Below are 12129 nucleotides of genomic sequence, written 5' to 3' on the forward strand. Positions count from 1 at the left end.
AGCAAGACCAGGGTTTCAACATAGCAATCTGTCTCCAGCATCTGCACTCTTGAACACTATACTTGTAGTTTCTCTAATTTATGAAGAAAAACAACAACAAACAAAAAGAAAACAAATAATAATTAAAGTCTTGACTGCAATAGCCACAACTGAAATACTATCTTTATATTCAGATCTATGTAATCCCATTGGAATTATTTACAGAAGCAAAGACATTACTGTTTAATTTCTATAATCTCTATAAATTCAAAACCACCACACAGAACCATAGCATGGCCCACAATTTATTGTCAAATATCATCAACAATGGTTCTCAAATCTCTCTAGCAGCTTATTCCAGATGAAGAACAATAGGCATGGTCATTCAAAATTTTTAAAAATCATATTTATAATATTCCACTTAAAATCAAGCCAGGGATTTGTATGGATGTCTCAACTGATTATATATCCAGTTGGAACAGCCACTTACTGAGTCCCTGATTATGTTCAGATATCATGCCTTCCATAAAATTAAAATAAATGCCCATTATTCCTTTTTCACAAGCAAAGAGATAGAACCTGCAATAGTTGGTGTTTTTGTTTGTTTTTTGTTTGTGTGTTTTTTGTTGGCTTGAGAGTGCGTGGTTTACCCATAGGAAGATAAAATTTTGATTCTAGCTCTTTAGAAACCAAGACCAATCAGTTCTATGAATTTGCTTTTGTACCACGAGCTGCATTGGTGTCCAGCTTAATTCAAGATAAATTTTAGGGTGAAGGATACTATGCCTGGGGGGTTATTCCATTTTTCAATTGAAAAGATGAAATCTATTGTGACATTTACAAAACAAAGTAAATATCCATTAATCACATAAAAACTGGAAGTGAAATACCAAAGACTGATGAAGCTTGTTTTCACTTTTTGTGAACAAGTTCCTTAATTTATTGATGCCTGGTTCTGATAGCCCTTTCCCTTTTCTTAAAATGTAAATGACTTCCACGGGTATGCTGTGGTTTTCAACAAGCAAATAACTGACATGCATGACCTAAATGATCTCTTTGTCTTCCTTTACCAACATCTCACTTACTATCATTTAAATTATTAAAAGATGCTAATAGTTTGTCAGTCAGTCAATTCTCTCTGATCAACATTTTTACAAAAATATAGATCTTTAATTTGTTCAATATATAGGTATGAGTGTGTATGTGTTTGGTTTAAATCTGACGGTTTTATAGTGAACTGCATGAATCATAAACCTTCATATTTTGTAGTACTCTGCCTTTATCCCAGCTAGTCTACAGTTCATTTGCTGATTGGCATGAACTTTAGGCTTTGTAAAAGCTACCAGCTTTGTTCAGCAATAAAATAGATATGAGATTTGTTTCAGAGAAGAAAGACTGTAGTTGAATGGACAAGACAAGAGATACTGAGAAGAAAAGGGAATCCAACAGACTAGAGCCCAGGAAATGAAAATGTTGTTAGATCACAGTTAAGATGATCAGAGTTATCCCAATACAGGGTTTGAGAGATAGAGGCAATTGTTACATGCAGAGAAGACATAGCCATGCTAAGAGAAGGAAGGTTTCAGGGAAGAAAAACAAAATCGAAGAATTATGTTCCTGCAACCCAGATATAGCTGGTGGAGATTCTGTGTTATTTAAGAAACCATAATAAAGGCGTTGAATTCCAGTGTTCTGGGTTCTTGTTCTGAAATCCCTTGGCATTCAGAGGTTTCTTCCTAGGGAGGGGGCAAGGATATCTCCAGGTAGAAAGGTTTCCACTCATTAGTGGCATGTAGTTCCAAATTCAAAAGTCCAAAGTGACAAATTGAAGTATCTTCTTGAATGCTGAGGGTATTCTTGGTCTTGGGACAGAGTACATGTGTGGGGAATGTATCAGGAAAGACATCAAGTGTAAAGATCTAGAAATATTGACAAATTTTCCTTCTGGGATTTGTGAGTGTGATTCTGTGATTACATGGTCATTAACCTCACCAAGTTTAACTGACCTTACCATGCCATTTTCTGAGCATGCTTACTCTCAAACAGAATGACTACTGAGTTATCTCCATATAGTTAGAATCTACACTATTGTTTTGTATTCTGTTGTATTGTATTGCGTTGTTTCAAAGAAATATAAATACTTCAGTATAAAGACTTATAAAAATTAAATCAGAGTTTGAGGTGACCTAACATTTGTCAATGGGACACTTAAACAGGCTCATATTTGAGAGACTAGGGGAAAGGACATACAGGCTGCCTTTTCATTTTCCTTCGTTCAAATTCTATCATCATATCAAGTTGGATCATCACAAAGCAAAGTAAATGGCCTGTGTTATCTCTGCCCCCCACAGTTATGCCTTTCGCTGAATTATGACTTACTGTTATGCCCTCAGTTTGGATAACTGGGCCAAAGCTGCCTGAACCTGATTAGATTGTCTTCTCCCACAGGTATTAAAATAGCAGGTGGGGCATGAGACTTGTTCTCATGTAGAGAAAGTGCTGAGGTTGGGTGCTTAGTAGTTTTTTTTGTTTTTGTTTTTGTTTTTTTTTGCTTACTCAGGAATGCAACAGAAATCTGATCTGGATTCTGTAAACAACATGGAAAATGTCAGTTCTTTGTGTGCGTGTGTGTGTGTGTCTTTGAAAACAGTTAAAAGTGTTCTCTTCCTTTTCCTCATTATATTTAGTTATTAATACTAATACTAAAGGCAATAATAATGAAATATTATGTTAATTATTGTATGACTTATTAGTGATTACTTAGTAATTTTTTAAGTAAGGTGATAGTCACAATAATAATGGTAATTCTTATGGGTTTGTGATATAAAATCCATTTTAGACCAAGTCAGTGGCTAAATGAGAAGAGTCATCTGTGACTAGTACTCATTTTTGAAGAAAAGGGAGAAGGAATAAATTTTTCAGAGAATGAATTTTTCAGTGAACATTTTCTGAAATCAGCATAAATATACTGATGGAAGGATTTCAGCTGAATTACTTCTCCACAAACATTAAAAATGAGAAAAGAGGGGGAAAAGAGGAAGGGAGAGTGTTCAGAGAGCAAAAAGAGGAATAGACATTGCTCTCATAATAGCTAGAAACAAATAGATCACCATAAAGTCAAAGCCAAAATGTTGATAACCCGATAAATTCTGATGATATGGAATTGGAATATATCAACATAGATATATAGAGCCTGACAAAACTAGAAGTGTTCTTATAACACACAGGTCTTGCTGAATTTTGTGCAAAAGACATATGGCAATGACCTTTATTTGAGGCTCTCTTTTAGACTATCATTTACAAACTGTGTTTCAAAATTTGGCACTTGTAAGAGTCATCTGGAGAAACATTTCTAGAAGTGCGTATGCTATTCCATTCCCTGCTCCCCACGCCACCCCCACCCAAAAATAGAGAAATAGATTTAGTACCTCTGGGGAAGAACTCTACTACCTCAATTTTAAATACTATATACTCATATCATTCTGTTGGGAAAGGTTCATGGCTTGAGAAATGCTAATTTTCATTTTATTGCAGTCAGGAATAGAGATGTATTTAAAAATTTTAAATTATATTAAAAGAAAGCACAAATGCTATATTGTATGGAAATGGATTTGAAATACTATTTTAGATGGTTTTTGAGGCACCTTAATGCAATGTTTCAAGGAGCAGGGATTAGAACTAGAGGGACTTTGTTTCTAGAATGTTCTGGCTCTGTGATTCTGAGTGCATAACTTACACTCCTTGAGCTTAGTTATAGTTCATAAAATGGAAAGACTAATGCTCAATGCATAATATTGTTACGAGAATTGAAGGAGAAAATAAATTGAAAGCACTAAGCACAGTCCTTGCCACATTTTTAGTATATTTTCTTCTGTATACCTACCCTAAGTATTCTATTTGACATTATCTCTAACTTGTAAATCACTTCAAATATTTTAATTAGGGGTTATAAATTACTGGAAGTATGTAAGAGAGTTATACAATATTTTTTCTTGATATTTATTAAATGAGAACACAGGCACATTCGGGTTTAAAGTTAAGAAAATTTATGATGTTGTTGAAATTATTTAAAATATAAGAATGCAGAAAATGCTTTATGCTGTCTATGATAAAGCCACAGAATCATATATTATAAAATTAGCAAAATTAAAATACCTATAAAATAATTGGATTTTGAAAATATTCTTGGCAACATAAGGGTTTTGAAACAGTTGGATTTTCCTGGAAGAAAACAAAATGAAATGTAAACCATGGTCCTAGTGGAAATAGGCCATTAAAGTGAAAAAACAAAATTACTGTGTATGGACAGAGAAAAACATGGTCATAAAGTGGTATATTTGGAGAAAGTATGCTCCAATGTCAGTATAATTATCAACTTTTAAAAAAAAGGAACATACAGATAAAATATTGCTACATTTGGACATCATTAACACTTCAACCCACATGGACAGGACTCCACCAAGAAATTAATGTCTATTGAAATAGATTCCAAACATTTTGTCATATAAGCCGATTGCTCTAAGCTAACATTAAGAGTTTTGTTAATCTGGCATTAAGTGTATCATCTCCTCAGAATCCTGACAACTCTTTTACTCATTATTAGATTAACGTATCCATGGGCATTAGAGCACTAGCAGAAACTCAGGAGTATTATTACACAGAATGACAGAATGGAATATTTTACAGGGGGGAATCTTAAAATCCTGTTATTGCTTTTAACACAAATTTAACAATAGTTTGCTTTTAATGTCTAAGCAAAGTTTGGCTTCAACCTCTTGTCTCTTCAATAAGGATATTCTGAAGAAGAGGGAGATTGTCTTCCTCTCATCTGGCCAACTTGAAGATACGAAGAGGGCGCCCTTCTCCACTAAGGGCCATCATTAGCCCATAGGGTGACTTTATGGGGATGAGAGAGAGAAGTCCCTTCTTCCAAGCAGATAGGGCCTTGTATGCCAACACTCAAGGTTTAGAGAGTGTGGTACAAGCTAGAATATATTCTCATCTTTTCCCTTTGGTAGGATCCCCTTGCATGGAGGAGAGTTTGAATCTGCCCAGCCTAGGGACCCTTTGTGGAGAGAGACATTCACCTGATTCGCCTGCTACAGAGTACCTGAATAGATCTGGGTGCTGGTACTTCCTCAGGGTTTAAGGTAACCTCAGGGTAACCCAGGGCAAAGCAAGGTCACTGTTGGGCCTGACTTTTCACAAGCTTCCCATTGTACAGCCACCAGTGCCCACAGCTGCCTTGGCTGTGTATCTGGCACATTTCTGTGTTGGGAGATCAAAGCTATGGAATCTTGACAGTGGAAGGGCCATTTTTTAAGGATAAACATTTCCAAATCTCATTAATATAGGCAGCTTTTAGTCAGGCAAAAGAGCATAGGTTTCTGACTAGAAATTTGAGGTTCCATTCCCTCTCATCTATAACCTTTACTACTTGAGGTCACTTAACTTTTGTGTTTGTCTATGTTTAGTGTTAGTTTGCTGGTTAATGCTGACAATTTGGACAAAAATACTAGGTTATGAACAATGTCAATGGATTTTAGATAAATGTTTCAAAATTAAGATTGAACTACCTAAGAGTTGGTCATCTGTGCTGGCCAAAGACCAAAAGGGCTGGCTTGTGTAATAAAAAGTTGACTCAGTAAATCTGGGATATTTGAAACCTGCACATTCCAAAGAAAGGGCAGGCCCTGGTCAGCTTCTAGGAGATAATCTCTAAACCTTTGCAATATGCTGCTTGATAAGAGCATATTGGTAACTTGGGGTTTCTTGAGCCACTGCAGATAGTTTATGATAACAATGTGATTTATGAAGGGGGCCTGAGGCCAAGCTATATCAGTTTGGCCTCTGGAGGGGCTGGAGACAGAATGAAGTCAGAAAGGTGAATACTCCATGCCTACATGGCCACTCTTTAATAAAAATGGTGGCGTTCAAGGCTCAGATGAACTTCCCTGTCTGGTAATACTTTGTAGGTGTTCTTACACATCGTTGTTAGGAGAATGAAGTGCTGTCCATACAATTCCAATAGGAGTGGACAACTGGAAACATGTGCCTACTCTCTCCTGGTCTTTGCCCTTTTACCTTTGCTGATTTTAATCTGTATGCTTTTTCTGTGATAAACCATAATCACGAGTAGAACAGCTTTCCAGAGTTCCGTGTGGAAAGTCACTGAGCCTGACTGAGATTGATCTTAGGAACCCCAGACCCAGTAATAAGGAATTTTCCATCTAGCTTGTAGTTGAATAAAAACAAATTGAGTAAATAAATTACCATTTTACTTGGCAAAAAACAGAAATAATGATTGCAGTTAGTGCTATCAAGTACATAAACAAATTTACAATCTGATAATTCTTGGGGGGAATATAAATTTTCTTTTCCCTTTTTAAGATAGACTTTATTGTTTATTTATTTATCATATTTCAAGATTTTATTTTTTTAGAGCCGTTTTAGGATTACAGAAATTTGAGTGGAAGGTACATAATTCCCATATACCCTCAGAAACCACACGTGCATGGCTTTCCATATTATCAACATTCCCCCACAAGAGTTCTACATTGGCTACAATTCATGAACCAACATTGACACATCATAATTACCCATAGTGTATAGTTTATATTATGATTTACTCTTGGACACTCTATAGTTTTGCACAAATGTATAACGACATGTATCTATCATTATAGCAGTATACAGAGTATTTTCATTGCCCTTAAAAATTCTCTGGGCTGTACCTCTTCAGCCTCCCCCTGTGCAAACCTCTGGCAATCATTAATCTTTTTCCTGTTTCCATAGATTTGCATTTTCCAGAATGTCATATAGTTGGAATCATATAATTGCCTTTTTAGATTGGCTTGTTTCACTTAGTAAGAAGTATTAAGATTCCACCATATCTTATCATGGGTTGATAACTCACTTCTTTTTAATGCTGAGATTTAATTAGAGAATCTTACATTACCCTTCTAGCTTTAATTTTCTGGGATTCTGTAATCCTCACTCCTAGAAGAATATATGACTTTGCACTGCACCTAAGTATATGTACAACTAGCTGATCAAAGTTGTACTCCACATTGAAAAGGAGACCATTACTGTCCTCTAACAGAATTGGGTCTTAAGTTACATGCAGAGTAGTGCAGTTTCTCTGGAGGCTGAAGCTGTATAAACTGTAAGGTGTTAAACTAGGTGCTCTGTGCTGGCAACTCTTCTGCCATGTGAATCATATGACAGGTCTTCAGAGAGAGAATAATAAAGCAAGTGACTAGAAAATAGCAGAGGTGGAAGTTGGCAAAATAGTCTTGTCTTTCAATTCCTTGTTTGAGTTCTTCCCAAGGCTTAGGTATACTTTTGTACTGGTGGTCTGTGAGACACTCCATTGCCTTTATAATTCATTACACTTTTTGCTTAGGCTGCTCCTATTTTGACATTTGTCACATGCATTCTAAAGAATCTTACCTAATATATATCTTCTCTTTCCTTCCCATTTCCACTTCCCTGTCTGGCCTGTAGGCAACTTTTCATATTGATTCAAGTCAAGAGAACAGAGTCATATGTTAATTTATGTCAAATTGCTGATGACAATGTAGCATACATTTCAGGAGTATCTGTCATTTGTAAAAGAGATGATTTTTCTTTTATCAAAGAAATGCATTTCTGATGGTAAATTTTATGTACTGTGACACCTGGGATAGGACCTTACGCTGGTGGGGAGAGAGGTTTAGCCTCTCATTGAAACTGTGTAAATGTCTGATTTTGAGACCATATACAGGCTAAATTTGAAAGGTTGGTCAAATGAAACTTAAGGTTGCTCATTCTCCACAAGAGTTGTTGGGTGTGGTCTCTCTTACCATTGCTCCAATAATTGAAAGAAGTAGGTATTCTAGATGTGAATGCTTTTGCATTGGGAAGAACGCGATAAAAATCTTACCAGCATTAAGAAGATAATAGCTGTATTTCATTAAACTAAGCTCATTAAAATGAAATTACACCGCTAGCCTTTAAGAGTTTCTATAATTATAATTACGTTCTCATTTAAAACATAGAATCATAATTCACAAGGAGATGTTATTGTCTATCCAAGTATTCTAAAATGTAAACAAATTTCCACTAGAATGCCCACACAATAAAAAATAAATTGCCTTTATTATTTTGTGTGCTGATCAGTAGTTAATAAGATTTAATTAGAAAATTTAAAGCTGTTAACATAATATATGACACAAACACTCTAGATCAAATAAAAGAGTACTTTTACACATTATAAATTATTTCAGGTCTATTGAGTGTAATTTTAAGTGTGATTATATTATAAAATTGATGTCACTAGATGTGTATACATGCACTCATTAAAAATATATATGGGTCTTCCTTTCCCTCTGGCCACAACCGTCAGGTAAGTCAAGATGTACTCCATAGCTCCTGGGTACATCCAGCAGCTATGGAGGAAGAAGCAATCTGATGTAATGCGGTTCCTTCTCAGGGTGCTCTTCTGGCAGTACCACCAGCTCTCTGCACTCCACAGCCCCCTCCTTCACCCCTCCACCTCGGCCCCCAGCCCAATAAAGCACACGGTCTGTGATCAAGGCCAAGCAAGGTTATGTCATGTACCGGATTCGTGTACACTGTGGTGGCAGCAAATGCCCGGTTCCTAACGGTGCAACCTATGGCAAGCCTGTCCATCACAGCGTTAACCAGCTAAGGTTTGCTCAAAGCCTTCAGTCTGTCAGCGAGGAGCGAATTGGATGTCACTGTGGGGCTCTGAGAGTCCTGCATTCTTACTAGGTTGGTGAAGATTTCACATACAAATTATTTGAGGTTATCCTCATTGATCCATTACATAAAGCTATCAGATGGAATCCTGATACCCAGTGGATTTCCAAACCAGTCCCCAAGCTTAGGGAGATGTGAGGGCTGACATCTCCAGGTCATAAGAGCAGTGGCCTTGGAAAGGGCCACAAGTTCCACCATACTATTGGTCAGTCTCTCTACGCAGCTTGGAGGAAGCGCAATACCCTCCAACTCCTTTGTTACCCCTAATATGAGTAATGTTGGTAAAATTCTTACCTAATAAACAATTTAGGGCAGTCATATTTGCTTAAAAGTATTCTTTAATTTGTCTGTTAAAACTAGTTGTCTGCAGATTGTTTTCATGAAAGCATTGTCAAATTATTAAAGTTAAAGTGCAATAATGTTTGAAGACTAAATGATGGTGTATCTTGTTTCTCATAAGATAAATACTTTGGTCTTTGCTTTATCTTATTAGGGAGTTGATATGTCAGTGTTTAAAATGCTGTGTGGTTACAACAGGTGTAAAATAAATTCTGTGAAAGGAGTGCAGAACTAGCCATGTAGATTTGTTGGTACATGTGATGAAAACTACAGCTTTTATTGGGGTAATGCAGTGCTCTGTTGGTTTACTCTCAAGGGGTTGTCTTTTGGAATTTGGCAAGGACAAACATTGTAAATTGAATTTTGCTTGGAAATGTGAAGGATCCTAATCCATTCTCACAATCATGCAGAAAAATGAAAGTTGACTATGGACTCATATTTTTAGATTTAATCCAACATTCTGTTTACATAACTGCTGGTTCCGAAAGGAGAACAGTTTAAAGGAACGCCACCATTATTAGGCAAATCAAACAATCGTGTTGCAAGGAGGTTCTCTTACAAATGAAACAAACCTTGATTAACCTACACGTAGTTGGCTTGGTCTCCACAATACTAGCGAAATTCACAGAAGGTGGAGGCTCCTGGTTCAATCCCATGACTCCATGGGCTCTGTAGAATACTGAATTTCACGCAAGGTAGTAATGGTAATTACACTGGTGTATGTTGAAACTGAAGAAAGTTGAACATAAAGTAATTGAGAATTATTAGCATTAAGGTTGTAACGTTAATTTGTGATCATTAGGAACCCTCTAGCCACTTTAAGGGAAAAACTGGTTGGCTTTCTTTAGAAGCTCTTCATTGACTTAGTTCAATCAGTCTTAATTAGTCAATCAATCTATGTTATTCATTATTCCCATAAGGACACTGAGAAAAGTTACATAATTGGTGTTAATACAAATTCATGGTTTCCCATCTAACCTTATGCATTGTCTCGGTATTTTTTTCATCCCTACTCAAACTAGGCCTCAAAATCCTTACCTTCCACAAAATCTCCAAGCTGTCAGTTGTGCTCACCTTAATGTTAAAGCCGAGACTAGGCTTCTGTTTCCCTGAGTGAATTAGAGTGTGTAGGAAATACAGAAGAGGAATTGCCCCAATTTCCAATTCTGGGTTTGCTGACTTAAAGAGTAGGTAGTTTGATTCCAAAATCTAATTGCTGGTTTCCTTGAACAAAATTTTCTATTTTCTTTAGGGGTCTTAAAAGGCTCAGTTAAATGATTTCCAAGAAACATGTAGCTGACTCATAAAACCTCTTGAGACCTAATTCCTTTCCACTCAAAAATCTTAAACCATCTATTTTGTGCATAGAGGTTGTTCAACCAAAGGAATAAAGTGTATTAAATCATATATTAAAGTGTATTATGTATATATATATATATATTAAAGTGTGTGTGTGTGTGTGGGGGGGTGTAATGGACCTTACCTAATGTATGTATCTTGGTATATGTCTATATCTATATCTATACGTATAATCTATATCTATATCTGATGTACATATCATATATATGAAATGACTACACACATTATATTATATATATATATATATATATATTACATATAAAATGATGTGCATAGACATTATTATATACACATATAATTATACTTTGGTTCTAGTAGCCAGAGAGTGTGAATGAAAACTTACCTGGACCTCAGTTTCCTCATTTCTATATTAGGGCAATGACAATTTCTTCAAACCATTTGTGATAAAGGTTAAACTGAATCAGAAATACAAAGTATCTCACACATTATTTCACTTCATTATACACTGTTAATTTCGGTAATACAAAGCTACTTTTTAATGTTTTTTCTTTATTTTTCACACTATAACTTTGCTCATAGTGTCTAAAATAATGCTACTATTGTGGCATTTGAGGTAAGATGTGTGATTTATGTCATAAATTATATAGGTAATCTTCAGTCAAGCATTATCTCATGTAACCTCATCGCTACTAAACCAAGTGTTCTGGATTAAAATCTTTGCTAGCGCTCTTGATGACAGAAAAGCAAGAGAAACAACCAAAAATTAGTCATGAGAATGTTACTACTGGAAAGTTTGATGGCTTGTCTAGTTCTAGGTTGTTAGTGTCAGTGGAGCCTAGAAAAAGTGTTCTTGCCTTTTTGAATTGATTTTTGGGGCATTAAATATGGATTTCACCTTCTAGACTGAATTGACTCCAGGGAAGTTCTGTTATCCACCATTTTACACATTATATGAATGTATTAATAGTTGAATATGAATGTTTAATTTATCTATACCCAGGAGATTTGCATGTGAATTTTTTCTTGCTAATTCTATAATAAAACTGCATTTTCCCACTGAGTAAATTTCATGCAACAGTGAGCGATTGGTGAGATATTTGAGAAGGTGGGGCTTTCTTTATAGTGCTTATCAAGTCAATCCATGTAAGTTACCACTTTGCAAATTCGTACTGCTAATACTTAAAGACATACTTTTTCAGAATACTTTTTTTTCATAAAGGGTGATTACAAGAAAAGTTTTCCCCAAGATATATGTGAGAATTATTTACTATTTAGTCATGATGTTAAAATATTATCTCCAAAGACATTGGGACTCTGTTCTTCCCATCTCAAGTTCATCTGTGTATAGCAAGGAACTTAATGCATCTTGTCCCTTTCAGCCTTGCTCACATTCCATGATTAAATTTCAAATTCTTGGAAACATAATTATTTGGTTAAACATATGTAAATATAAGTAGCTAGTTAAAAATATAATCACTAATGATTTATAGTTAACTAACAGTAAAAATATGCCCTTGACTTTTAGAACCTTAGTCATTTGCAATGTAGTCACAATGTTAGAAGCCAGTGAGAAAAGCCACTTGTAGTATTAACTGTAGGTGTAGTTTAATCTCTGGAAAATTTGAAAATATCCTTAGAGACACAAGTGATGTTTGATAATTAACAATTAGATGTAAAATAATTACTAGTTAATAAGCTTAAAAATTTGGAACATACAGGGCACAGAGA

General features: G+C 35.4%; 1 pseudogene; it reads left to right on the forward strand.

The window, feature by feature from the left end:
* Positions 1-8375: 8375 nt before the first annotated feature.
* Positions 8376-9009, forward strand: LOC117032860 (60S ribosomal protein L15-like; annotated as a pseudogene).
* Positions 9010-12129: the final 3120 nt, after the last annotated feature.

This window comes from Rhinolophus ferrumequinum, chromosome 2, assembly GCF_004115265.2.
Source record: "Rhinolophus ferrumequinum isolate MPI-CBG mRhiFer1 chromosome 2, mRhiFer1_v1.p, whole genome shotgun sequence".
In the NCBI taxonomy this organism is placed as follows: Eukaryota; Metazoa; Chordata; class Mammalia; order Chiroptera; family Rhinolophidae; genus Rhinolophus; species Rhinolophus ferrumequinum.